The sequence below is a fragment of the Balaenoptera physalus genome, assembly GCF_965194825.1.
Source record: "Balaenoptera physalus genome assembly, chromosome: 6".
Taxonomy (NCBI): domain Eukaryota; kingdom Metazoa; phylum Chordata; class Mammalia; order Artiodactyla; family Balaenopteridae; genus Balaenoptera; species Balaenoptera physalus.
In genome coordinates this window covers 21,803,966-21,831,898 of record NC_138885.1, presented here as the reverse complement: position 1 = coordinate 21,831,898, position 27,933 = coordinate 21,803,966, and the positions used below count along the sequence as shown (strand labels likewise).

The following is a 27,933-nucleotide window of genomic DNA, read 5'->3' as shown; positions in this document are numbered from 1 at the left end:
AGCAACGAAGACCCAACACAGCCAAAAATAAATAAATAAAATAAATAAATTTATTTTTTTAAAAAATTACTGAGGAAGGGAAATAGAGGTCTAAGAACTGAGGTAGAAGAAAGGAAATATAACAATATCTCCACAAATGGAAGTTTCTTTATTTTCATCTGCCAGGCTTCAATTAGTGCTAATTTACAAAGAATTAAGGATAAAAGGGTTCAGCATACACTACCCCAAAACATGGCACCTTGGTTCATTGAATATTTTAAGCTGAAGAAATTTGAGAAAACAGCAGAAGCAGAAAGGTCACTCTGACCTTTTCCCCTCCTGTTTCTCCCCTGAAACAAGTCATAGAAACCCTCCTGTAAGAGGTGCCCTCATATACCCAGAAGAAAGGAGCATCCTTATCTCCAAAGACAAAGGGATGCCACAAAGCGATGCCAAGAAGAATCTGAACAAACAGGCCTTGCTAAGTTTCCCTGAATTTACTGCATTTACTTCATACTCTTTGACCTTTCACATTTCTACATGACTGTCCACTCTTCATCAAACCTAGCAAAAAAAATACTCAGGTTTAACCATGTCTTCAGATCTTCATTTCCTTATGAAGGCTCCCGTGTCATGTAAAATTTATATTAAATAAATTTATATGCTTTTCTCTTTTTAATCTGTCTTTGTCAGCTTAATTTTCAGACCCAGCCAGGAACCTTAAGAGTGTCAAGGAGGGACTTCCCTGGTGGTCCAGTGGTTAAGACTCCAAGCTCCCAGTGCAGGGGGCCCAGGTTCCATCCCCGGTTCGGGAACTAGATCCCACATGCATGCCGCAACTAAGAGTTCGCACGCCACAACTAAGGAGCCAGTGAGCCGCAACTAAGGATCCCACACGTCGCAACTAAGAAGCCAGCGAGCCGCAAATAAGAAGCCAGCAAGCCGCAACTAAGGAGCCCGCAAGCTGCAACTAAGGAGCCCGCCTGCCGCAACTAAGGAGCCCGCCTGCCGCAACTAAGACCCGACGCAACCAAATAAATAAATAAGTAAATATTTAAAAAAAACAAAAAAAGTGTCAAGGAAAACTTTTTTTCTCCCCTACAAGGAAAACACACAAAGAGCAAAGGACATCTCAGCCAATACATGTGATATCCACTTCCCAAGCTCTTTTCTCTCCTCACCTCACTATGAGTGATATTAATGAAATCCATTTATTCTTTTATTCAACAAATATTTACTGAGAGCCACTGTGTGCCTCATCCTTCATTCAATATATATTTACTGAGAGCCCATTCTGTGCCAAGAACTGTTCTAGGTCATAGGAATTCAACCGTCAGTAAGATAGGCAAGATCTCTTATCCTCATGGTGCTCACATGATAGTAAAGAAATAAATCAATAAGAGAACAAGATAATTTCTCTTTGTGGTAAGCGTTAGAAAGAAAGTAAAACAATAGTATAAAAGAGGGTGACTGAGCAAGCTATTTAAGATAGGGTAACATCTAATCAATAATCCACCCATCTCTCAAAAATGCACATTGGGTGCTTAATCAATTAGCTTTTACAGCATAACAAACCACCCAAACTTAGTGACTTAAAACAACCACCTTTTTTTAAATTCACACTTCTTTGGGTGATCATTTGGGTTGGGCCCAGCTAGACAATTCTTCTGGTCTCAGCTAGACTCACTCATGCATCCGTGACCAGCTACTGGCCATGTAGGCAGCTGTACATGGGGGGATGGCTGGTTGTCAGTTGGAGTGATAAGAGTGACCAAGCCCTGTCTCTCTAACTCTCTAGTAAGCCATCCTAAGCTTGTTCAGGTGGAGGTCCTGTGGGGTCCAAGAAGGAGAGAAGTGTGGAAGGCCTCTTGAAGTCCAGGCCCAGAACTGACACCATATAGCTTCTGCCACATTTTATGGCCAAAGCAAAGTCTCAAAGCCAGAAACTACAGAATCATATTGCAAAAGGCAAGGTTAGAGGGAAGGGAAGAATTATTGGGTTGTTTTTTTTTTTTTTTTTTTTGGCAATCTAATACAGGTGCTTGGAGTAAGCCAGGCAACTGAGAATGTAGTGGTAAACAGCACGGGCATGACCACTGTCTTCTTGGAGCCTACAGTCTATCCATCTATGACCTGTGCTACAGGGAAAAATGCCTGCCCACAGCTCTAAGAGAACGGACACAGAATTGTTGTTAACCTGTGGGACCTGAATGTTGGTTTCATTAATTGGCACTTGGCACCTGAGACAGGGGATTCTGCCTGCTCGCCATGGGACCTATTAACACGTCTTATTGTGAAGAGAACTAATTACTAAAATTGGATTCTAACCAAGCCATTCTCAGTCACTTCTCTACAGAGTGCCAATCCTATTGAGCAAAGGACAGACACAGCTCTGTTGAAATCTTATTTTCTTTTAAGACAAAGTCATTTGCTCAGTTGTTCATTGTATCAGACTCCCTATTGCATCTGGTGCCCCTGGACAAGAATTATTTGTCCAGAAGGTGACCTTCACTGCCGTGGCTTTCTCCTAGAAAACGGCTTCCAATAAACATGTGGTGAGCTTGAGGGCCAGGAGGACCAGCCAAGTCCTGTTGGTTGTCCACCTTCCAGATGTCAAAGCCCAGAGACAGAAGGTGATTGTCTCCAAATGGCCTCATCCTTTGGCACTGCAGGGGGTCAGCCATGTGGTAGACACGACAGGGTCTGTGCTGCCAAGGCCACGCAGAGCTCGCCATGGGCCGAAATGGAAGAGAAAACTTGTCAAATTCTGGCAGAAAGGCTAAGCAAAGCTCTTCGTGTGCTTTGTCTAATTTTTCTTGCTGGAGAATGGGGCTGCAACCACTTTATTCTTACTCCCAGACTTTTTCAGAATACGTGCCCTGATGTATCTGTTCACATTTGTTGGTCAACGAACTTTTATGACGCACCATATTAGGGTTACAAAAATAAATAAGACCCAGTCCCTGTTCTCAAGGCGCTTGTTGGCTTAGAGAAGTGTACAAGGAAGCTTCTTAATGTCTGAGACTGCTACTATAAGATGGTTGTATTTAGTGTCACACAGGGCAGACTCGTACAAAACATGGGTGTTGCTAATTGACGTTAATACTTGCTGTAACTTAAAAGGAAAGACCTCCTTTGAACTGCAGGTTTTAATGTTGCCATGGCTATCTTGTTGTGTCAAAATTCTTCAGCCAGTGGGTTAAACGTTTTGGAAGAAACCGGCTATACAGAGATTACCCCTCCAGAACTGAAGGAGGGGAACGTTTCGTGCAAAGCAATGGAATTCTCATGGCTGAGTGAGATTTTATCCATCCCCTAAGAGATGGGGGAAACGAAGACTGGCCAGCCTCTGTCGGCTCTGACACCTCGACCTCCACCCCACTGGGGATACATACCACGGTCCCCACTTTCATGTCCTTGTTTGGGCTATGTCCTTCACTTCCTTTCTGCATATGCAGATTCCAGCTCTACTGTTAAACTCAGCAGAGAAGACCCCCTCTTCCATGAAGTCTTACCTGATCAACGTGCCTGGTCGTCATAGCTCTCCAAAAGTTCCACAGTGTTTATCTAAAACCCTTGGTGGCATTTTCAATTTGTTTTCCCCACAGTGCCTAGCACATTGCCCCTGAGGCATAATAGATTCTCAATAAATATTTGCTGGAAATGAAAGGGAGGGAAGAGGAGGGGGAGTGAAAAGGGGAAGTATCAGCGGGATAGAGAGAAACCAAGAGAGAATGGACTGACTACACAAAGATTCCTAGGAAAGAGCCAGCACCACCCCAAAAGGAAAGCAGAAGAAGCAGACTCCCTGACTATTTAGGGAACTACCAAATCCCATCTCTGGTGGCACTGCCTTCCTGAGTGAGCAGATTTGAGATCTGGTCATCCAAGGAGGAACTTCATTCTTTCCCTTTTGTTCTGAAATGTGTGATGACCCAGGGACCAGAGATGCCACTGACACAAAACAATCCAGCTCAAACAGCTGAAAACTGAACATGACCACTACCAGCCCCACAAGTCCCCCAGTCTAATTCCAGACAGTCCCCTGGCTTGCTGATTTCAAAGTAATAGGGACTCGGGTCCTCAACTGCAGCATGATTTCCTCTGGGTCACAAAACATGATGATTTCAGAAGGTCACCCCTAGAGCTGAAGCCAGGAAGAGGAGGGAGGGGACACTACAGTATAGAAGCTGAGACTCTCCCACAAAATCCCATTTTATCCCCAATCAGCTTTTTTGCTCTTCTGTTGAGCAGTAACACACCACAAAATTGCTGCTAGGCTCAAGGAAGGGAGAAGCGGCAAGATCACCCAAGACACAAGAGAACTGTCATCCAGCAGGCCCCAGGTCTTGCTGCCCTGTTAGTCACTAAATCAAGGCTTCTACTTCCTACTGTCTTAAGGTCAAGTCTGTAAGCTCCTGACAACACTTCTCAAGTGCCAAAAGCATGTCTATACTCGGTCTCGATACGATCTGCAAAAATCACAACCTGTTTAGTAGAGAGAACTGGTAGCAATATTTCCATCATACAGATGGGGAACTGAGAGGCTGAGAGGTTAAATGACTGATCCAAGGTTACAAGCAAGTAAGTGGGACCAGAACCAGGACCCAGTACCTGCAGGACACTCATCCCTTTCTCACAAACACCCTCTTCTTCTTCCTTGAGCTCCCACAGTACCCTGTGATTACCTCCACAGCAGATTTCCAGTTTTCAGTCGGTCTCTCAGCCAGACTCTGCCTTACCCATGTTTCATCCCCAGCTCATAGAAAATATTCAGTGACTATTTGCTGAGCTAAACTGTACTAAAGCCCGAGACTTCTGACTTGAAACTCATAGCTCTAGAATCTATTCCTCCCTAAAAGTGTAATTCACTGGCTGCAAAAAGAATTATGTATTCATTGAAGACTGCTTGGAAAATAATGACAAATATTTAAAAAATAGACTAGTTTCATGATCCAGAGGTAATTACAAGTTACATTTTTATTTCCTCCAACTTTTCTTCCCATGAACATACGTATTCTATAGACTGAGTTTATAAACAATTTAACACTGGATTGTGAAACTTTTTCCTCATTATATTTTGGGGGAAATCTTTATTTCCAATGGTTCTTGACATTTTTATTCCAATATTCAAATACATTCTAATATTATAATATTCAAACATATAAGTATATGAATTTATTTAGTTTTACTTACTGTTTTTTATTTGTTTCTGACTTTTAAATTATTATTAACAAACCTAAGATAAATGTAGTTGTGAATAAATCTGTTTAAATTTTTGACTATTTCTTTAGGACAAAGTTCTAAAAGTGAAACTATTTTTAAAGTCTTTTATTGATTATTGTTAAATTGCTTTTCAGAAAGAGTATAGCCTGAGGTTCTTTTGTGACATCAGACAATTAGAAATATAATGCTGAAAGTTTAGGCATTCTCGCCCAAAAATCAAGTCACTTTATGGAGAGGGAAACCAAGGCCCATGCATGCTTTGTCCAAAGTCATACTGATGATAGCTTAACAGCTTTGAGAAGAAATCAGCAGAAAGGTTAAGGGAAATTGACATTCTTAATGACTGGTACAGTCACAAAATATGAAGGAAATTGGTTTAAAACTTGCCCAGCTGGCCAGGGGGCAAAGAGCTCATTCAACAAAGCTCTCCATTGCTAGCTGTACATTTCACTATTATAATTGATTCTTCCTCTGCCTCTGACTGACTCTCAAGGGAGTCCCTTATAGTTTTAATACCCCCACTCTGACTCCTGGCCAATTGTTAGTCAGCAAACATTTCAAGTCAAGAAGACTTAATTGAGCACCTACTATGTGCCAAACATTGTAATAGGTACTGAGGACACAGTGACGAGTAAGAGAAACAGAGTCCCTGCCCCCAAGGAGCTTATATGCAGAAAACAGACCATAACACATAAATAAATGATGAAAGTTTAACTACCAATACATGCCATGAATAAAATCAAAAAGATATACGAGTGTGTGAAGGAGAGAGCTGCTGTATCCAGAGTGGTCAAGGATCACTTTTCTGAGAAAGTGATACTTGAGTTAAGACCCAGATGATGACAAGGAACAGCCAATGAAAGATCTGGAAGAAAGCAGTCTGATCCAATAGCTCCAAGCCAGGAGCAAACAGCCTAACAAATGGACAGAAAGAAAACCAACACAGACAGAACAGAGGGAGAGGTAGGCAGTGGCTATCTCACGTAGGGACTTGAAAGCCACAATAGGAGGGACCTTGGATTTTATTCTGCGATGGAAAGCCGTCAGAGCGCTTTAAGCCCGGAGCTGTGTGCTGAGCTTTCTGCTTTCTGGCCACTGAGATGACCTGTAGAGAGTGCAGATACCTAAGACAGGAGGTCTGAGGACCAAGCCCGAGGGACCCACCCTGCCATGAGAGGTCTTATTGGAGAGAAGGGAGTAAAGGAGACTGCCATGTGTGCCATTTAGGTAGGAGGAGAACCAAGACAGTGTGGTCTTCCAGAAGCTCGGAGAAGAAAGTGTTGGAAGGAGAGTGTGACCAGCGGCATCCAATGCAGCTGAGAGGCTGGACAAGGTGAGGACATTGACCACTGGCTTTGGCAAAATGCTGGATCATTAACAACTCTGTAAAGAGTGAGTTCCGTGAAGTGGTTGATGTGAAAACCTGAATGGTGCGGACTCAGGAGAGAAAGGGGGGTGGGGAAGTGGAGATAACAAGTAAAGAGCTGACTCTTTCAAGGAGTTTTGCAGGGAAGAACAGCAGAGAAATGGGGCCATCACTAGCATGGAGTGTGAGTCAAGGGAGGTTTTGTAGCAGTGCTGCCCAATAGAATTTTCTGAGATGATGGGACTGTTCTGTATCTGCCATCGGGCAGTTGAGAATTGATGGAACTGAGGAAGTGAATGTTAAATTTTATTTAATTTTAGTTAATTTAAATTTAAATGGCTACATGTAACTCTTGGCTACTGTCTGGGGTAATGCAGTTTGTAGTTGTTCCTTTGAGAAGTGATATTAAGACACATGTGCATGCTGATAGGAATCATTACATAGATTAATCAGTTGGGTACCTGGGTAACTCTGGATTCTGGGTCGCCTTTCTACCACCACCTCCCCCATGTCCTTAAATCTATTGGTGTTTGACTCATAGTTTGTCTTTTACAGTAAGAAAAAAAAAAAAAAATCCAGGACTTCCCTGGTGGTCCAGTGGGTAAGACTCCACGCTCCCAGTGCAGGGGGCCCAGGTTCCATCCCTGGTCGGGGAACTAGATCCTGCATGCCGCAACTAAGAGTTTGCATGCCACAAGTAAGAGTCCGCATGTTGCAACGAAGACCCGGTGTAGCCAAAATAAATTAAAAAATAAAATAAATTTTTTTTTAAAAAAAGGAAAGAAAAAAATCCACCTCTCATGGTCAATTCTGTGAACCATTATAGTTCTATGTGAGTTACTTTAACCTCTATGTCCCTTAGTCCCTCCATCTAGGACTGAGGTTTAAAATGAAAATAGCTCAGTTCCCATTTTCTAAGGAAAAGGGAAATGAAGTCAATGCTGTGTCTAGTTAGAATGGCAGCATAAGCGATTAAGAACAGAGGCTTTGGATATGGCGAGCCATAGAGGTCCAGCTCTCGGCTCTATGACGTATTAGCTGTGAAACTTTAAGTGAATTACATTAACTTCTCAGGGCCTCAGTTCCTACATCTGGAAAATGGGATAATAAGAGTCTAGGGTGAGGATCAAATGAGATCATTTGGGCACAGTGCCTGCCTGGCATATAGTAGGTATTCAATAAACGTTAACTATTATCATTAACAGCAGGCGTGAGAGAGACCAGCCTTGGAAGCACCATTATGCCCCGTATGGTAGTGGTTTGAGGAACGTAATGTCTCTGTGGATTCGTTTCTTATCTAAAAAGTAGATACAAGGCTTATATGACACCAGGATAGCTTCATTTCCTAAACCAGGGATCCAGGATTAGGAAAGAGCTTCTCTAACTTACAACAGGTGGCTCCTTCCTGGAAGTGGGTGCAAGGACAGGAGGGTTTGGAGGACTTCTCCAATAAGCATCACCCACTGCGTGACTTGTTATTTTTCCCAGACCCTTATCTACCAGTGCTGCCCACTTAAACCAAGAGACTCACTGATAGTTCTGAGCTCAGCTGCCAGGCCAGCAGCCATCTGTTTAAAACTTCAGATGAATGCCCCCCACACCCACCTACTTTCTCCACACAGCACTACAAGATGCCTCCCCTGGCTCCTGATAACGGCTTTGAAGAACATCTTGCCTGTTAACAAACAGCTTTTGATTATGCCTGGGTTTGATCTTTATTTTGTCTTTATTCATCAGACCTCTTTAAATGGATTCTTTCACACTCTTCAGATTAGCCTAAAGGAAACCCCATGAAACAATGAGTCCAATTCTTCCTGGTGCAGCGAGTGGGCTGTCAAAAGACCACATAGGGCCCTGCAGGGCTGTGACAGGAAAGAGGGGTTGGTGATGTAGCCGGCGCCAGTGAAGAGTGAATTAGGCTAGCTTCAAAAGAGGTTAGATAGGATGGGAGAGCAGAAACACAGCACACAGCCCTCTGGCCCAGGACAATCTTCACTCACTTTCAAAGAAAACTTGTTTCCTTTACACACAGGCAGCTTCTTCCTCAGAAAGCCCCGGATCATCACTAGTGTCCAGAACGCCAGAGCTGACCTCCCACTGGCAGAACAGGAAAATAGCCAGTGTGATTTGGAGGGGTGGAGAATATACCGCCCCAGCAAAGCTGGTGTGTTTCTAAAAGCATTCCATTGAAACACTTTTTTCTTTTGGAGAATTGGCATTCCCTGACCTAGAAGGACTGTGGCCACCTTTCCCACCTTAGTAGCTGGTGCACAGCCCTGGCTGGCTCATTAGAATCCCATCCAGCTAGACACTGATTGGTCCAGTGAAGAACACATGATTCATGCAGGACCGATCAGTGTTCTGGAGAAACAGAGAGAGAGAGAGAAAGGGAGACTCTCCATTTCTTTCTCCTTCAAAGGTCAAGTAGCCAGGGTCTAATCTTTGCTGACACACAGAGGCAGTTGGGACTGAAGAAGGACACAGCACTAAGGACATAACTTCAGCCCCTGAATGCAGCTGTGCCTGAATGCCTGAAGTATTATTTACCCCTTTAAACTTCATAGCTATTTCAGCCAATCAATCATCTTTTTTGTTTATGCTAGTTGGAATTCCTGTTCTGCCACTTGCAACTGACAGGACAAAAAGCTAAGATCATTACATCCAAGTCTTGCTAAGAATTTGTAGACAGAGATAGATAAACATGATAAGCAGTGTTTTAGGAATATGTGTTTGACAATGGTTTTTAAGATAAATTGGTGTGTAGGCACCATGTTGGGAGCCTGTTGCCGTAATATAGGCATCAGGATTTTTAATTTCAAGCAGTGGAAGTCACTCCAAGTGGTTAAAAGAAAGGGAGTTTATGTAAAGGGTATGGAAGACCCAGGCTCTACAACTTCGTCAAGCCGTTTCTATTATGTAGATGACCTCAACTACAAAGATGTTTTTGTATTCTTGAAAGTATCCAAATCACTATAATTTCAATGAGAATAAAAAATATTTGAACAAAAAACCTTCTACAGACATTTCATGACGTACAAGCCATACTGAATAACTAATTATTTATACCAAATAAGCTACAAGAGGACTTCCCTGGCGGTCCAGTGGTTAGGACTCAGCATTTCCACTTCAGGGGGCATGGGTTTGATTCCTGGTCAGGGAACTAAGATCCCACATGCATGCAGTGAGGAGGGAAAAATTTAAAAAAAGCTACAAGAACCACGTTACTTTACTTATGTACCATAAACATCATAAACATCAGGCAAAGCGAATTGTTAGAAAGACCAGAGAATCACCCTTGAAGTTCAACTTCTAGAAATAATGCCCAACTCACTGCAGAAATGGTCTAAGGTGATAATCACAACTGCTACCACTAAGCACCGGGCATTTGTTTGCACTGCCATTTTTGTGCCACTTCTGAGTAACTTTGGAGCCTAGAACTCAAATTAGACCAATCTCTACTGCTTCCAGCCCCACTGTGACTTCTGAACCAAGAGCTCATATGGCTGTGGCTTCTGCCACTGCTGCTGGCATGGGATCCTTCCCTCACTAGGCCCCAATATGGGTGACTGGTAGACTTTTATGGGTTAAGTTGTATCCTTTCAATTTCCTATTTTTACCCCCCAGGGAACTGTATTTGGAGATAGAATCTTTAAAGAGATAATTTAGGTTAAATGAGGTCATAATGGTGGAGCCTACTCCAATAGGACTGGTGTCCTTCTAAGAAGAAGGAGAGACACCAGGGAGGTTCACACACAGAGAAACGACCATGCGAGGACAGAGTGAGAAGGCAGCTGTCGGCAAGCCAAGGAGAGAGGCCTCAGGAGAAACCAGAACTGACAACACCTTGATTTTGGACCCCCAAAATCAGCCTCCAGAACTGTGAAAAAATTAATGTCTATTGTTTAGGGTACTTCATCTGTAGTATTTTTCTAGGCAGCCCTAGCAATTAAATACAGTGGATTTATTCTTATGTCTTTCCCTAGCTGCTAGGGAGGATGGGAAGTGGCAGGTGGTAGCACTAAGGATAAAACTCAAGAGACTTCACACATGAAGATAAAAGAGAATTTGGTGACTAACAAGAAGTGGGGATGAAGGTAGAGAATGAGTCAAAGAGGTCTCTCAGATTTAGAACTCAGTGGCTAGATAATTGATGATGACCTGGTAGAGACAGAGAAGTTGCACGAAAAATTAACTTGGGAGGAATTCAATTCCACACACATTGAAAAGGTGGAGGTAGCTAGTGGAAACTGTAAGTGGGAATCTGAGGCAGGGCATACAGCTGCCCTCTAACTCTAGTGTGTGCAGGCAAAAGTTGAAGCTCTAATAAGGATAGACTGTTTGAGGGAGACACAGCAGGAGATCTGGGATCTTGAGGAAAGCTCAGCCAGGGGTGGTGAGAGGGAATATATCAGCTAGATCTGTTAGGGTGATCTAAGTTATGCTCCAGTAACAAACAACCCTAAAATCTTAATGGCAATAAAGGTATATTTCTTGCCCTGATTCACATCCATTGGGTTGGCCGGTGGCTTCAGTCACCATAATCCCTCAGGGACCCAGGCTGACAGAGGTTCCATCTGGACATGTGCTTCAGTGATCACCAACCACATGAGGGAGAAGTGAGTATGGCAAATCAGGCATAGACTCTTGAAGCTTCCACACAGAAGCCACGTCCATTCTCTTTTTATTCGCCAAAATGAAACACATGTCCACACTCGACCTCAGGAGGATGAGAGAGTATAATCCAATCCTGTACCCAAAAGGGACAGAAATGAAATTATTTGGTGAACAGCATTAATGACAACCACAGAGGACAAGAGGATGAACAGGAACCAGTAGAAGAGACAGCGACAAATCATTTAGAGATGGATTGTGAAACAGGGCAATGTAGAATCAAAGAGGCCCGTGCAAAATACAAACAGGACCACACACTGCTTTGACTGCTGGAAGAGTAGTCATGGATGTGTGTGTGTGTATGTGTCTTCTGCTATTTTGTTTGTTTTGGGCCCTTTCTGTGTGGGGGGATTTCCCCTTAATGTATAATTTTAGAGAAAAGGAGAGCCTGAGACCAGATTTTCCCTCAGGAATCAAGGCACAGGCAAAGTGGCCTGGCAGGCTCATGACCTTTAAATCTTCACTAAGAAGAGGTGGTAGTGGAATCCACAAGAGTCCAGCAGCCCCAGGGGTGATGTCGGGGCCTGACCATTACTGCTGAAACATCAGCTTCTCAGCACTCACGGATGCTTTGTTTGTTGCTCACTCCCAAATCTGCACTTTTGGTCCCCTGTTGGTTCTGTAAGCCCTGCTGTACCCCCAATTAATTAAGATAGCTAGAATTGGTCTCAGATTCTTGGATCTGAGAGCATCTTCATCCAAGTCCACACCAGGATGAGGCCTGTAGGTACAGTGGGAATTTAGGCAGTTTTTCTTCTTCTTAGCCAGAGCCCTGATGATGGTTTCATAGTTATTAGGACATAAGAAAATAGAATATAAAGATTGTAAAAATCATTGTTTCTAAAACAGCAAGATAGGACTTCCCTGGTGGAGCAGTGGTTAAGAATCCGCCTGCCAATGCAGGGGACACGGGTCCGATCCCTGGTCCAGGAAGATCCCACATGCCACGGAGCAACTAAGCCCATGCACCACAACTACTGAGCCTGTGCTCTAGAGCCCGCAAGCCACAACTACTGAGCCCATGTGCCACAAATACTGAAGCCCGTGCGCCTAGAAACCGTGCACCACAACGAAGAGAGTAGCCCCCGCTCGCCGCAACTACAGAAAGCCCGTGTGCAGCAACGAAGACCCAATGCAGCCAAAAATTTTTAAAAATAAAAAATAAAAAAACCCCAGCAAGATATACAACAATGGGAGTGGAGGTGGAGGGAAAGTGACTTGGAATCACCCGGGAAAGAATTCTGCCTACCTACCCTTACATTCCCTTGGGTTGGGAGTGGAAATATATGTAGTATTATTTCTTTGACCAGCCGATATCTGAGTCCCCTTCCTCTGCTTGGGAAATTCCCCATCATGTGTCTTGGTGGAAAGTAGGGCCTGCATTCCACCACAAAGCTGAATATGCCAGGTGCTCATTATCTGGTCCCCTGGTAACCGTGGCACATGAACTAGGCTCAGTCCATGGGTGCTCCTACCTAGGATGTTGAATCTGAAACAAGCGGCAGAGAGCCAGAAACAGTACAGCGGGTTGGGTGTTCAGTGTCCTGGAGCAGTGACAGAGGCAGTGGCAGCTGCATAGTTAGGCATGAGTTGGGAATGCTGACTCCCTAGACTACGTCAGTTCCTGCCCAGTTTCCAACCGGGTTCTTCGGTCTTCCCAGGGATCAGGGGAGGTCCATGATACGCATTCGGGAAGTACCTTTTCTGCTTAAGCTAATGTGATAGTTAATTTTATGTCAACTTGGCTGGGCCACAGCACCCAGATATTTGGTCAAATATTGTTCTGGATGTTTCTGTTAGGGTGTTTTTGGATGAGATTTACATTGAAATCAGTAGACCCTGAGTAAAGAAGATTGCTCTTCCCAGTGTGGGTGGGCCTTATCTAATCAGTTGAAGGCCTGGCTAGCATAGAGACCGCTCCCACCACCCACATGCCGGCAACACGAAGGAATTCTGCCAGCAAACAGCCACCGGACTTGGGCCTCAGCCTTGGCTTTTCTTTGGGTCTCCATCCTGCTAGCACCACCCTGCAGATTTTGGACTTGCCACCCTCTATAAGGGCATGAACCAATTCCTTAAAATAAATCTCTTTCTACATATATACCGGCCCTATTGGTTCTGGTTCTCTGGAGAATCCTAACTGATACAGCTAACCAGAGTGACTTCTATTATTCGCAGTCAGGAATCCTGATCTGCGTATTTTGAAAAATATGCATCCTTAGGGAATTCTAGTATATTATCTGCTTTAAGAATTACTTTTTAAATTTAATTCTCTACCCACTTTACTCCTTATGTATTCCTCTACAGAACATTCTGGAGGAATCCAGGGGCAGTGGATCCACTCATAGAACTTGCCCGACTTGGGAAATAAGTAAGTCCTCCAACCTCTGTGTTATGGTTGGTAACAATACTTTCTGTTTTTGTCATGACTTTTTAAAATTGTGGTATAAAACATAAAATTTACCATCTCAACCATTTTTTTTTAAATTTATTTGTTTATTTATTTTTGGCTGTGTTGGGTCTTCTTCGTTGCTGTGCGCGGGCTTTTCTCTAGTTGCGGTGAGCGGGGGCTACTCTTCGTTGCGGTGCGCGGGCTTCTCATTGTCGTGGCTTCTCTTGTTGCAGAGCACGGGCTCTAGGCACGCGGGCTCAGTAGTTGTGGCACGTGGGCTCAGTAGTTGTGGCTCGCAGGCTCTAGAGCTCAGGCTCAGTAGTTGTGGCGCACGGGCTTAGTTGCTCTGTGGCATGTGGGATCTTCCCGGGTCAGGGCTCGAACCCGTGTCCCCTGCACTGGCAGGCAATTCTTAAACACTGTGCCACCAGGGAAGCCCCTCAACCATTTTTAAGTGTACAGTTCAATAGTGTTAAGTATATTTACATTGTGAAACTGATCTCCAGAACTTTTTCATCTCGTAAATCTGAAACTCTATACCCACTGAACAATAACGCCCTTTTTTCTCCCTCTCCCCAGACCCTAGAAACCACCATTCTACTTTCTGTTTCTATGAATTTGACTATTTCAGCTACCTCATATATAAGTGGAATCATATAATATTCATCTTTTTGTGGTTTATTTCACTTAGCATAATGTCCTCAAGGTTCACCCATATTGTAGCACGGGAGTGCCTTCCTTTTAAAGGCCTAATAATATGCCATTGTATATGTATACACCACATTTTGTTTATCTATTCATCCACTGATGGGCATTTGGGTTACTTCCACCTCTTGGCTATTGTGAATAGTGCTGCTATGAACATGAGTGTGCAAATACCTCTTCAAGACTCTTCTTTGCATCCTTGTGAAGAAATACCCGGAAATGGTACTACTGGATCATACGGTAGTTCTATTTTTAATTTTTTGAGAAACCTCTATCCTGTCTTTTATAGCAGTCGTACAATTTTATCTACTATGCTTTAAACTCCTCAAAGTGCTTTTATATTTACAGTTTTGTTCTGACAACCCTATGAAGTCCATAGAATATAGATTATTATCTCCATCTTGTAGATGAGGTAGTTGAGGCATACAGAGGTTAAGTGGCTTGCATAATATAACAGCTATTTCATAACAAATTGGCTTCCTAGCCCAATGCACTTGTGACTGACCAGGGACACTCAATCAGAGGTAGGGGGTAGGAATGGCCTATGTGCTAAATCTAAGGAAAGATTTTTTTCAGATTTAACCCCTGACCCTTTCCTAAATAAATGGGGGAAAAAAATCCTTTTAATGAGAGCTGTTACTGATGGGCATGGATTGTGTACACGAGTGGTACAGAAGTGGGGAAAAAACGCAGAACCACTGTTGCAGATAACACTGTCTCTCTGGGACTCTGCCTTGTTTATGCATGTGTTTATTCGGCTTTCACCCAAATCCTCCTCTAAAGAAAGAGTACCTGCCTGAGGATTGAAATAAACCTAATACTTCTCAACACGGGTATTTGGAAATGTGGGAATGACTAGTTTGGTTTTCGCAATGGCTGCCCCCTCTTCCCTGACATTTAGTGAGCAGGGCAGGGAACACTGCAAGTCCTGCAGCACAGGGTGGTCCCCACATAAAGAAAACGGTCCATTCCAAAATGCCAGTGGTGCCCACTTTGGGAAACACAGACTCAGGACAAGGTCAGCTGTGATGTCAGGGGGAGGTTTAGGGGCTTTTGCTTCAATGGTTCTTCAAGCCATTGTACAATCTAAGTGGCAACAGTGTGCCTGCTACACAAACACAGCCTCAAGCCAGGTCCCCCTGCCACCCCTATTCTTACAGCTCTCTGCCCCTACACCTTCCTGTAAAGAAATTCTAGAGATGCTACTGAGCATGCTCAGAACTCAATCCCCAGAAGTTCTGGAATGTCATTTTGACCGCCAAGTGGTGATTTCCCTTTAAACAGCAACAAAAAGACGATTTTTAAAGGAGCAGTTAGAAACAAAACCCACTTAACTTAAACCCACTTGCCGTTCCAATGGAAACGTGAGATTCCCAGTTTCAGTTTAGTCATCTTTTAGACTAAACGAAAGGAATCCCATCTCCTGCCAGCCTTCTCCTTGGTAAAGACGCTTTTATAAAGAGAAGGCCTCTCCCTGGTTGATGGGCATTTTGCAAATAACAAAATCTTTGAAAAGGTAACACAGCCCTTTTCTGAAATGTGCGTTCCCAGGCTTGGAGCTGGTATTTGTCCCACGCTTCCTGTGGCGTTCACTCTGCATCCACTGTGTACAGAGCCTCTAACCTGCATGGTGCTGGCTCTGGGCATCCCGGAGCCTCTCAGCTTGAACAGATCTAACTCCAAGAGGAAAGAAAGGAAAGAGGGGCAAGGTGCTTTCATGCTCATTAGCATTTCCAATTTCCTCTTTCACTGCTCCTCCTCCTCCCTCAAATCCTGCGTGGCACAATGAACTAATTCTTTGTGATTCATCAGGGCCTATAGATAACAGCGTATACTTTCCTGCTTTTATATTCCCTTGTCTGTCACACAAAGCAACCTATATTGCTGTCTACAAGGAAAGCTGGCATAAATCTGAAAAATTTAAATATTCATGTAGAGAGTGTTTGCAGAGCTCAATTTCAAGTTACTTTTTTGTCTCCTGTTTTCATAAAAGGGGGGGCGGGCAGGGGGGTAGGAGTGGCAGAATCTGACTACTTCAGCCTAACTCTTTCAGAATCGCAGTCAGAAAAGATTGTGAGTTGTTTGGAAATGAGTGCTTAGCCCGTTCCTATCACACTCGGGAAGCTATGAACATTTTCACTGCACGTACACTGGTGATCAATTTCTAAGCACATCTTTGTTTTTCCTAAATAGCCGCATTATTTGTCTGATGTTGTAAATAGCATCTGTACTGTATGTAATTTCCATACTCACTTGGCACCATCAACTGCCTTTGATGACACTCAGGACTGTTTCTTTTTTGTCTCCTTCTTCCCTCCAGCTGCAAGACCCAGATGTCAGGTTCAGGAATGCATTTTCTCTGGCAGAGATATCTGGCTTCTCTCGGCAGTCCCTAAGTTGGTAGCTATTGTGGAACTGCCGGCCAAAGAGGACAAGATCGTACTAAAGACGGGATTCAGATGTTTTTGTGAAAAAGAAAAAGAGTTCGAAACTGGGAGGGAAAAACACATTTCTTATGCTTCTAATTATAAGCCAGGCAAGTGGCAGGCCGTGCCTGAGCAAATTGCCGTTCCCCCCATTTATCTGCTGCTCATCCATTTTCCCCTCTTGACAGTTTTTTATCTCCCCAGCCTGCATCTGAAATCAGCAGCTGGGTACGATGAAGGGTTTGCCTAAGTTAATCAAACCTGGGGTAGTGACAGGGTCAGGCCCTATGTAAAATATGTGGATTAGAAAAAAAGAAAAAAAGTAGAAAGGAAAGAAGGAACGGAGGGAGGAAGGAAGACAGCCTAAAGGAATTGGTAACTGAAGCAAAGGCAAAGGACAGAAGACCACCCAGAACTGCTGTGCCCAAGGAGGCCATTTGTAGCAGCCCTCACGTCACCTGGGTATTGGGATGCCACAATTAGCTTTTCTTTTTTAAGCAGCCTTTGTAAAAAATGAATGGAGCTCAAGCTACTACCTGCCCTCTATCCCAGCCTGGCTTCTGCTGAGTCTCATTTCAAAGACTTCTTGAATGAGGCAGAAACTCAAAGAACCACAGCCCAAAGCACCACATACCGGTGGAGGTGCCAGGAGGTGAAGAGAATCTTAAGCCATAAGGGAGACCTGTGGCGTCTAATTATTATTTTCTTTTCTGAGCTGCTGCTCTAGGCCAAGCAGTTGAGTGCAGGGCAGACTTTGGAAGCTTCCCACGGCCAAGTCAGTCTGCCGGATGCCCACCAGCTGCCCCTTGTTTGCTGCCTTGAACACTCCCGACAGTTCAAAGAAGTCTGCTGAAACTCCGTCAGTGAGAGTCTCTCTCTCAGGCCAAAATTCAGGTTATCCAGTGCTTTTAGAAGTATAAAGCAGTGTTGCATCTTAGTGGAATTTAGTTTCCATGAATTCACTCATCCACAGTATGTGCCACACCACAGCTCTGCCATTTCACTGTGTGGCCCCCATGTGGATCTGGATTATGTCTCTGTTTAAGGGCGGTCCACTCAACTGCAGGCTGACTCTTCTGCTGCCCTCCACAGGCTAGGTCCCTGAGACATCCCAGCTCCTGGAGCTCAAGGCCGTCTAAGTGCGGATGTGAGTCTTTCTCCATCCTCCATCCTTGAATCTGGAGATTAGAGTCAATGCTCAGGAATGTCAGCCAATCAGAGTAAACCAACACCAGCAGTTTGCCCTGAGAGTTCACACCCAACCACGGCTCTTCCTGCACCTCACCCTCACTGATGGAACTCGAGGGTTATTTTGATTCAGTGTGAACCCAAATGGCAAGCCATTTATAAGGGTTTTGAAGGCAGGTCATATACTCCAGAGCACAAAATATTGTAGCACATCCACATTAACTCTGCAGGGGAAAGTGGACATGGTGAATTTGTTGAAAGAAGGTACATTCCTGTCACAGGGCATAAATAAGAGCATGGGGACTTCCCTGGTGGTCCAGTGGTAAAGAATCCACCTTCCAATGCAGGGGACGCGGGTTCGATCCCTGGTTGGGGAGCTAAAACCCCACATGCCGTGGGGCAACTAAGCCCGCATGCCACAACGCCTGAGCCCGGGCGTCTCAACTAGAGAGCCTGCGGGCCGCAAACTACAGAACCCATGCGCTCTGGAGCCCATGCACCACAACTAGAGAGAGAAAACCCACACGCCACAACTAAAGAGAAGCCCGCGCGCTGCAACAAAGAGCCCTCGAGGAGATCCTGCACGCCACAACGAAAATCCCGAGTGCCGCAACTAAGACCCAACACAGCCAATAAATAAATAAATAAATAAATAAGAGTGTGAACTCTACACTAAAGTCTTTTCTTAAAAATCTCAAAACTTGAAAATGATTGGATTTTTAAGGGCATTTTCACAGAAAGTATGACTCTACCCCAACTGCTGTTAATGCTGTCCCTCTGGATCACTGCCCTCAGGTCAGATGAAGCACTACTGTCAAGGCCACACAAAGGCAGGGCAGGATGACGATGTCCTTTCTGGCCAGTGTGCTTCCCTAGCTCCCTCATCATCCGCCTTCTCCCTACCGTCTGGTCCTCGACTAGACTCCCCTGCTCACTGCTTCAGCCAGACTGGCCTCCCAGCTGCCCTGCTACTGGCTTATGCTGAGTTAGCTTCAGAGACATCTTGAATCCTTCTCTCTGTTCTGTGAACACAAGCTCTTCAGTAACCCAGAGGCTTCAGGTGTCTTCCCAACTGGAAAATGCACACAGCCTCTCACGTAAACTGCACCTTGTGCCCGTAGGTACCCACATACTCCAGAAGACTTTTCCAACCCGATCCTTCTTATTCGCGTGCTGTCTCCCTTCCCCATCAGTACCAGTTTTGTCTCCATCGTGCATTTTGACACAATCTCATGCTTCCACGCTGGTATTGAAGAGAGTGAAGGTTCTTACAGGGCAGTGCCTCTTGCTGTTGTATTTCTCCCAGCTGGTTCCAGGGTAACACAGCTGGCGCTGGAGCCGTACCTGACATCTGTGGAACAGGTGGCCTAGCAGCCTCCAATGAGGCTGTCCTGCCTCAGCACATACATCAGTGCTGGGTGGTGAGTTGAGTCTACCCAGCTTGGGATGTCTGGTTCACAGTACCTGAGGGGCTTCTTTAACTTAAGATTTAAGAAGCAGCAAAATGAATGATGTGAGAAGAAAGAGGATGAATGACCTACACATGGGCTGTTTAACAACTTACTGTCCTAGATACATTTTTCATATGTGTAATAAGGTAGAGAAAATTCCATTTATGGTCCTCTTGTCAGGAAGATTATGTGGGTGCTTGGGAGAAATATTTTATTTGCTCCTTTGAGTTGGGGGCGGAACCCCTAAGGGCCTTCTCTGGCAGCAATAGATGTTCCCTAAACTGCCATTCGAAGAGGGTCTTTGCTTTGCAGACTGAGTAAGTAGACAAGTTGGGGACTGAACTGAGCTGTCTGGTGGAGAAGGTAGAAGAGGTGGAGAAGGAGAAAGGGATTTGGACAAACTTGTCTGGTAACCACATTTGCAGTTGTTTACTACGTAGTGTGCAATAGAAATTGCTTCTTCTGTTTTCCCTATAGAATCTTCCATAGGGTCCTTTTAAAAATCGTAAGATACAAATATGATTAAATTTTTTGGTGTGGAAATGGTTAAGGCACCAGGTCTGCCTACCAGAAGCTATAGTGACAAGCCTATATAGATGAAGGGGACCCCGTACACCCCAATCATGGGTGTGCCACAAAAGGGATCCAGTTTGTCTGCTTCTGGCTTTTTATGCTAATCTTCCTGATGACTATGGGGCTCTTGGGGTCTCTCTGTGTGTTCTGATTTCTAGTGATTAATGCAAGAACTTTCTCCTTCTACGAGCAAATTTTCTCTGCTATAACTACTGTTGCTGTTGCAGCTGGCTGCTTTTTACACTCTCAGCACATTTGTAAGTCCTACATAATGCCATAGTTGGCTGAGTTTGGGGGGACTGCCTTGCCTACTCTGGGCTGAGCTTTGTGTCCAGTTTTGCCCACTTGCTCCCGAAGATGGCTATCAGATTTGCTGGTTCTCCTAGTGGCTCCTCACCCTTAAGCACATGGTCCCAGGGTCATGACCTCACAGATCACACCTTGCTGCCCATCTAACTACATGCCCACATGTCATCCACTCATCCACTTTAAAATGTTTACTGAGCACCTTCTTTGTGCCTGGCACTGTTTTAGTTCCTGCTTCCACAGGGCTTACAATCTAATGGGATAAAAAGACCATCAACGAATATACAGATAGCTAACGTGTGCTGGACAGTCTCTCTTTTCTACTCCAGCTCCAGTCTCCACCCTTTTCCACCTTGCTCTGTGCCCCAGGAGGCTGACCTCTATCTCTTGCTTCACTTGGGCTTCCTTGACCACTGACTTCCAGATGGGTTTGGCCAATGTGGGGCACCAGCAGGAGATAGGAGGTCAGAACAAAAAGCAAGGCATTTCTCCCCTGGCCCTTCCTCTATCAGGTAGTCATTTGGCAGTGGCTATGTTCCTCTACCTAAGGCCACAGCTCCATGGAAGGCCTCTCCACCATGGCAACAGCTTTCTCTGGGTTCCAGTATCAGCTTCCTTCCTTGTCCTATCAGGGCCACCAAGCTTTCCTTAAAATAGCTTCCCACTTTGCCAAACCCTGATGCTTAACCATCTCTGGTTGGTTCTCTTAACTCTGCCCACATCCTTGAAAATAGTTCTTTCATTAAATTACCCCAACGAATGTGTCATCTATTTCCTACCAGGATCCTGTTCCATACAAATGTCAAATGATAAGAGCTATTAAAAAAAAAATATATATATATATATATATATAAAGCAGGGTAAGGGATAGAGAGTGAGAGAAAATGAGGGGAGGAGAGCTAATTAGTATAAAGTAGACAGTAGTCAGGGGAGGCATCTCTAGAAAAACATTTGAGCAGATGCACAAAGGAAGTAGGGATTTCAGGGGAAGAGCAGTCTTGGCAGAAGGAACAGCAAATGCAAACGCTTGAGGAGGAGGTTTTCTTAAGAGTGTTTAAAGAGCTATAAGAGGTCCAGGGTGCCTGGAGTAGAGTGAGGACAGGGACAGGGACAGAAAATGAGATCAGAGAGGTGACATCGGCCAGATTAGATAGGGTATTTGTTATTGACTAAACGTTTGTGTCCCCCCCAAAGGCATGTTTTGAAATCCTAACTCCTAATGTGATGGTATTAGGAAGTGGAGCCTTTAGAAGGTGATTAGGTCATGAGGGTGGAACCCTCATGAATGCGATTAGTACCCTTATGAAAGATTCCGAAGGGCTCCCTCACCCATTCCACTATGTGAGAAGTCGGCAGTCTGCAACCTGGAAGAGAGTCCTCACCAGGACTCAACCATACTGTCACCCTGATCTCGAACTTGCAGCCTCAAGAGCTGTGAGAAATAAATTTCTGTTCTTCATAAGCTACCTAATCTATGGTACTTTGTTACAGCAGCCTGAATGGACTAAGACAGCCATGGTAACGACTTCAGAGTTTATTCTGAAAGAAATGGGAAGCCATTGGAGGGTTTGAGCAGAGTGTTAAAAAACAAAGTTCAACTGAGTAAATTTGAGGATCTAAATTGTCTTTATTAGGCAATTCATTAATCAGGCAGTAACCCATTAGCAACTAGAAGGGTGCTCTGAGGTTGTACAAAATGGAAGGTTTTTAAAGAAAAAAAGGTGGGGCAAGGGGGCTGTGAGCAAAAGAAAAGGAAGGACTGTTTTTAGGTCAGGACATCTTCTTTTGTGGGGCAAGGAACCTGCAAGGGTTTTAACATGCACCTGCCTCTTATTCCTCTGAGGGATGGAGAGGACCTGCTTGACAGATTACCTCATTGCTGCTGATCAGAAAATTCCAGACTGGTTGATTAAGATTACATTTCTGGGGAAGTAGAAACTGAAATTAAGTCAGGTAATAAGTCTAGGTTTGGTATCATCAGCTTTAGCACCAGTGATGCCATTCTGGGGCCTGTGGTTTTCTCTTTAACAAGAAAGATAACAAGATCTGACTTCATTTTAAAAAGCAAATCTCTGATTGCTACGTGGAGAATACACTGCAGAGGGGTAAAAGCGAAAGCAGGGAAGACCATTAATGGGCAATTCCAATTGTTTAGGCAAGAAATGACAGCAGCTTGGACTGAAATAGTAAGGCAGTGAGATGTCAGAAGCTTGTTTTTGTAAATGTTAATTTGAGATGCTTATTCCGTATCCAAGTGGAGATGACAAGTAGGCAACGGATTTTCCACACTGTAGTCTGGAGGAGTGGTCAAGACTTACAGATTATGGAGTCATAGATGGAGGAGAAGGAGTTATCGATTAGGGAGTTATCAGCCTATACATGGCATTTAAAGTCATGCACCTGGATGAGGTCATCTTGTGAGTGAGTGTCAATGCAGATAAAGAGGTCCAAGGGCTGAGCACAGGGCCTACCATCAGAGAGTTCAGAGGATCCAGCAAAAGTGACTGAATGAGGTAGGAAGGGATCCAGAGAGTGTCCCCAGTGGCTAAGTAAAGAAAGTGTTTCAAAAAAGAGGGAGTAATCAACCATGTTGGCATCAGATAGGTCTGAGAGTTGATCTCTGGATTCAGCAACATGGAGCTCATTGGTGACGCTGAAGGGAGCTGTTTGGTAGGGTGGTATAGATAAAGCCTTGTTTAAATTGGTTTAAGAGAGAGAATGGGAGGAAAGGAAGTGGATTCAAGGATGAAATATAACTCTTTTGAACATTTTCCTATAAAAAGAAGCTGAAAACTGAGGAGGTAGCTGGAAGGGAACATAGGGTCAAGGAAAGCTTTCTTTTGTTTTGATTTTCAGGCTAATGGGAAAGTTCCAGGAGAAAGGAAAAACAACAAAAAACAAAAAACTAATAATGTGGGAAAGAGAAAGAGGCCAAATCATGCAGAAGAGAGGGGTTGGCCTTCCTTAGATAGGAGCAGAGTCAGTTCATTCCGGATCACAAGAGGGAAGACAGGGAAAATGAATGCAGATAGAGATGGGTGGGGAGTTCAGGTGGTGGAGGCTTATGGAAGTTCTCTTCGGATCACATCTATTTTCTTAGTAAGAAATAAGAAGCAAGGTCATCAGCTGAGAGTAAGGAAGGGGGAGGTGTTGATGGTTTAGGAGAGAGAAAGTGTAGAATGGACATCTAAGAGAATAGTGAGTTGACTGGAAATTTATCACCAGGCAACACTAAGTATCCCTTGAGCTTTGTGGTCACACTGACCAGTGAACTTTAACTGACCATACATCTTTATGACCAACCCTCACATATGGCTCTGTGTCCCATCTTTTGTATAACCTGACACTTGGAAAGCACCCTTCTCTCTGCTTTCATCTCTTGGCTTACTGAGAGGCCATTTTCCCAGCACCATGACTTTGGAAAGGATGACCATCCCCCTGAAAACAACAGAGCCTTCTCTATTCTTCCTATTTCTCTCATTCAGACTGTCTTATCTGGAAGAGATAATGCTGCAACTGTGCTTTCACTCCCCTAGGCATTGTGTTAGGTGCTTCAGGAATACAAAGCCTAATAAGGATCCTGCCTGTACTCAATGAATGTATAACTGGGTTGGGGAGCAGAGATTTGTACACAAGCACCTATGTACAATAGCTAAGCCCACTTGATCATGAGCACTTCCAGGCCTGGAGCTGTGAATAACTGAGTAGGGGTGTGTGATTCAGATCAGATGCTAGAGGGGATCAGAAATACCAGAGATCAGGAAGGGCTTGGAAATGTATGGGGAAGCTCTACGGAGGCAATTGGACTTAAGTACAGTCATTAGGCATGCAAATCGTCTTGTGGGCTTTCCAGTGTGTGCACTGGAATACTTAATGAGCTCAATTTCCCCTGTGCTGAAACTCTGCTCTATGCCTTTAACTGACACACCCTGTCAAAATATGTGGAAATTAAGTACCTTGAGTCCAAACCTCCCATGGAGAATCTAAAGGGAAGAAAGAAGTACTCACAAATTGGCTGCCACTACCTCACTCCCTCCCAGGCAGCTGGATGTAGGAGCCTTTTCCCATACTTCTCAGCTCATTCCCTTTTCAAGATGATTTTACCGTCAATGTTTGTTTTAACCAGAGTTTACCCATATTTGGGGGTGGGAGAGGCATCAATGGAGAGATAGAGTCCCACCCTCCCAGGACGGCTTCCTTCCAGTTCCTAAGAGTCTGGGATGTGTCCATCATCTGTTTAAAAAAAACATAATTCAACTGAGTAATTTTAAATATCTAACTGGCTTTATTTAATGATTCATGAATCAGGCAGCATCCCATCAGCAGATAGAAAGGAGCTCTGGGGAGCTGTACAAAATGGAAGGCTTTTATAGGCAGAAGAGTTTGGAAAAAAGGAAATTTCTGGCAAAGAGTGGATTATTTCAGGCAAGGTCACCTTCATTTGGGGGAAGACAGGGGTCTAGCCGGCAGCAGGTCTACCAGGGCTGACCAGGTAATTCCAGATTGATTGATTAAAGGCCACATTCCTGGAAGAAGCTGAAACTACAGTTAGGTTAGGTGTTAAGTCTTGGTGGGGCTTAGCACAGGTGACTCCATTTTGGGCCTCTTGTTTCTTTTTTAACACATCCCTATTCTGGATGGCTACGGTTGGGGCAGGAATTAGCTCATTTTGCTTATTTAAACTAATAAGCTGGAAGAGTGCTGTTTGTCTCAGAGTGACCATGTGGTTTGAGTGACAGATCTATGCCTTTGCCTGATGCTGAGACTCCATGAGAAACAGCATGTATTCTTGCTGAACTCTGATGAAAAGATAAGAGCCACAAACCATTTAATTTTAGATTGTACCTGTCATTCACTATACCTTCTCAGTGCTTCTCAGTGATAAGAAATTCACCTAACATTTGTCATTCCAAAGACCCTAAAACAAAGTTAGTTCATTTTGTAACCTTAAAGAGGTGGCAGGAACTGTATTATAGTGAGTAATAAAAATATTGGTGCAGAGTACCCTGGGGTAAGCATTAGAGATTAGTGAGAATATGTTTAGGAATATCATGAAAATTAAAATGACTAGCTAATAAAAGAAAAGTGCATAAAATTGATGTGGTTTGGGCTTAAAGGGCAAACGAGAAATACCTGAAATCAGCAACTTCAAAGACAAAGAGCAAAAGAAAAGACAAAAATAAATTTAGGTTAAACACATTTAGACCATAGAGGGACTTATTTCCTGACTAATGTCAAAAGCTGATTGTCCTCTGCCACAAGTGGGACAAATAACACCCCCTTCATCCAGTACCCCGCTTTCTTTTTGTTGCCTTTATAGTGTTTATATGTTCAAAATATATAAAGAACTCATACAAATCAGTAAGAAAAACAGACAACCCAATAAGAATAATGGGCAAAAACACCTGAAGAAGAACCCCATGAAAGAGGATCTCTAAACAGCCAATAAACATATGAAAAAGCACTGAATCAGTCTTTGAGCATGAGGAAAATTCAAATAAAAATTGTAACGGGAAACCCCAATACACCTACCAAGATGACTGAAGTTAAGACTAACAGTACCAGGTGTTGGAAAGAATGTCAAACAAGTGGAAGTCTTATACCCTGTTGCATTTCATCCAATGTGATATCTCTGATTTTCCACTTCATTTATGGAGGAACTACAAATGGTTTAAAACATATATTTTTTTCTTTTTTTTAATTTGATTCAACTGTAGTGGGTGAAACAAAAACACCCCCTACAGAAAAAATAGATTTTCTATTGCATGACACTGTCCTGGCAAAAACCAGTCAGCCCACCACATCCAGCACCCTGCTTTCTAATTGGTGTTCTCAGGCCGACGTCTATTCATGGCTAGAGCTGGTTACAAGTTTTTAGTAAAGAACAAAAAAGAATTTTGCTTCTGGCAACCCAGGGAGCAACTTTCTCATTGGAGAAGCATATGTCAGAGCAGGTGGAAGAGGTTACTTGTCTTAGAAAAGGAGAGATCTGTGCGGTTGAGAGGACAGTGGACACCCCAGCCTTGAGGCTCAAGGCTTGGCCAGGAGTGCTACTTGCTTAGGCAGAGCTGGGAGGCAGAACTGGGAGCAGATGGGGTCTTTGGATGAGCTGGGAGTTCAGCCAGTGAGAACCCTGCAGGAGACTCTGACTGGTCTGGGAGTAGAACAAAAACAGGACTGAACAGAGAAAATCATTACTAAACGAGAGAGAAGGCCTAACTGATCCAGAGTGTGTGTCATCCGTACACTCACTTGGCAACTCAGTTCTGTGCTGTTATTTAACATTATTTAGAGTCAATGTTGCCCAACTAGACCGTCATATTCTTGAAGGCGAGTTTTTTATTTTGAGCATTTCATCTCTATGGCAATTTATGCAATAAATACTATTACTGGCTCTATCTCGCATAGGAAGAAACTGAGGCAGCTAGAGATGGGTAAGCAACTAATCCAGGATGACGCAGTCAGGGAGTGGCTTCTTACATTTTTGTTGACTACAACAGTGAATCAATGAAGAGCAATGTATACATTTTCAAAAATATCCTTTTCAACTTCCTTAAGCAAGTTTAAGATGCCATTTGTAATTCATAATTAAAGTACTGGAAGCAAACTGTTTGAAGGGAGCAATCAAAGTTAGTGCACTGAGATAGCAAAACAGTCAAAGGGTGATCTTTAACTAGTTTACTTGACTGTAAAATACAAAACAGTGAAGACTGTTATCTAAAGCAAGAGATAAAAGACAATGCAAAGATAACAAATCTCAGCAGTTACAGATTTCTCTCTCTGGAAATCACAGCTGTTTTTTGTATCTGCCAACCAACTGGAACTCATCAGATGACATTTTTTTTAAGTAAATTTATTTATTTTATTTATTTATTTTTGGCTGCGTTGGGTCTTCATTGCTGTGCGCGGGCTTTCTCTAGTTGTAGAGAGCGGGGCTACTCTTCGTTGTGGTGCATGTGCTTCTCACTGCGGTGGCTTCTCTTGTTGTGGAGCACAAGCTCTAGGCACGTGCACGCTTCAGTAGTTGTGGCACGTGGGTTCAGTAGTTGTGGCTTGCGGGCTCTAGAGTGCAGGATCATTAGTTGTGGCGCATGGGCTCAGATGCTCCACGGCATGTGGGATCCTCCCGGACCAGGGATCGAACCCGTGTTGATCCCTGCATTGGCAGGCGGATTCTCAACCACTGCACCACCAGGGAAGTCCCCAGATGACTTGTTGAAAGCCCACAAGGTCCTGGCAGGGCACATAAGAGCTTGCAGAAGACATGGGCTGTCTCTCTCAGGGCCTTACATTTAAAAAGCTATTCAGGGACTTCCCTGGTGGCGCAGTGGATAAGAATCCGCCTGCCAGTGCAGGGGACATGGGTTCTATCCCTGGTCCGGGAAGGTCCCACATGCCGTGGAGCAACTAAGCCCGTGCGCCACAACTACTGAGCCTGCGCTCTACAGCCCACGTGCCACAACTACTGAGCCCACGTGCCTAGAGCCCGTGCTCCACAACAAAAGAAGCCACCGCAAGGAGAAGCCCGAGCACCGCAACAAAGAGCAGCCCCCGCTCAGCACAACTAGAGAAAGCCCACGCACAGCAACGAAGACCCAATGCAGCCAAAAATAAAATAAATAAATAAAAATTTTTTAAAAAGCTATTCAG

The 27,933-nt window shown here is 44.1% G+C and overlaps 1 protein-coding gene and 1 long non-coding RNA gene across 3 annotated transcripts in view; one reads left to right on the top strand and one right to left on the bottom strand.

Moving 5' to 3' along the window:
• The window catches only part of LOC309662787, a 45,800-nt gene extending 17,876 nt beyond the window's left edge, over nucleotides 1–27,924 (top strand). The window contains exon 2 of the long non-coding RNA XR_014264962.1: nucleotides 89–27,924. This is a non-coding gene — a long non-coding RNA (uncharacterized lncRNA). The remainder of the gene's footprint in view (nucleotides 1–88) is intronic.
• The window catches only part of LOC309662762 (uncharacterized protein), a 254,989-nt gene that overhangs the window by 146,744 nt on the left and 80,312 nt on the right, over nucleotides 1–27,933 (bottom strand). The gene's annotated exons all lie outside the window — the stretch shown is intronic.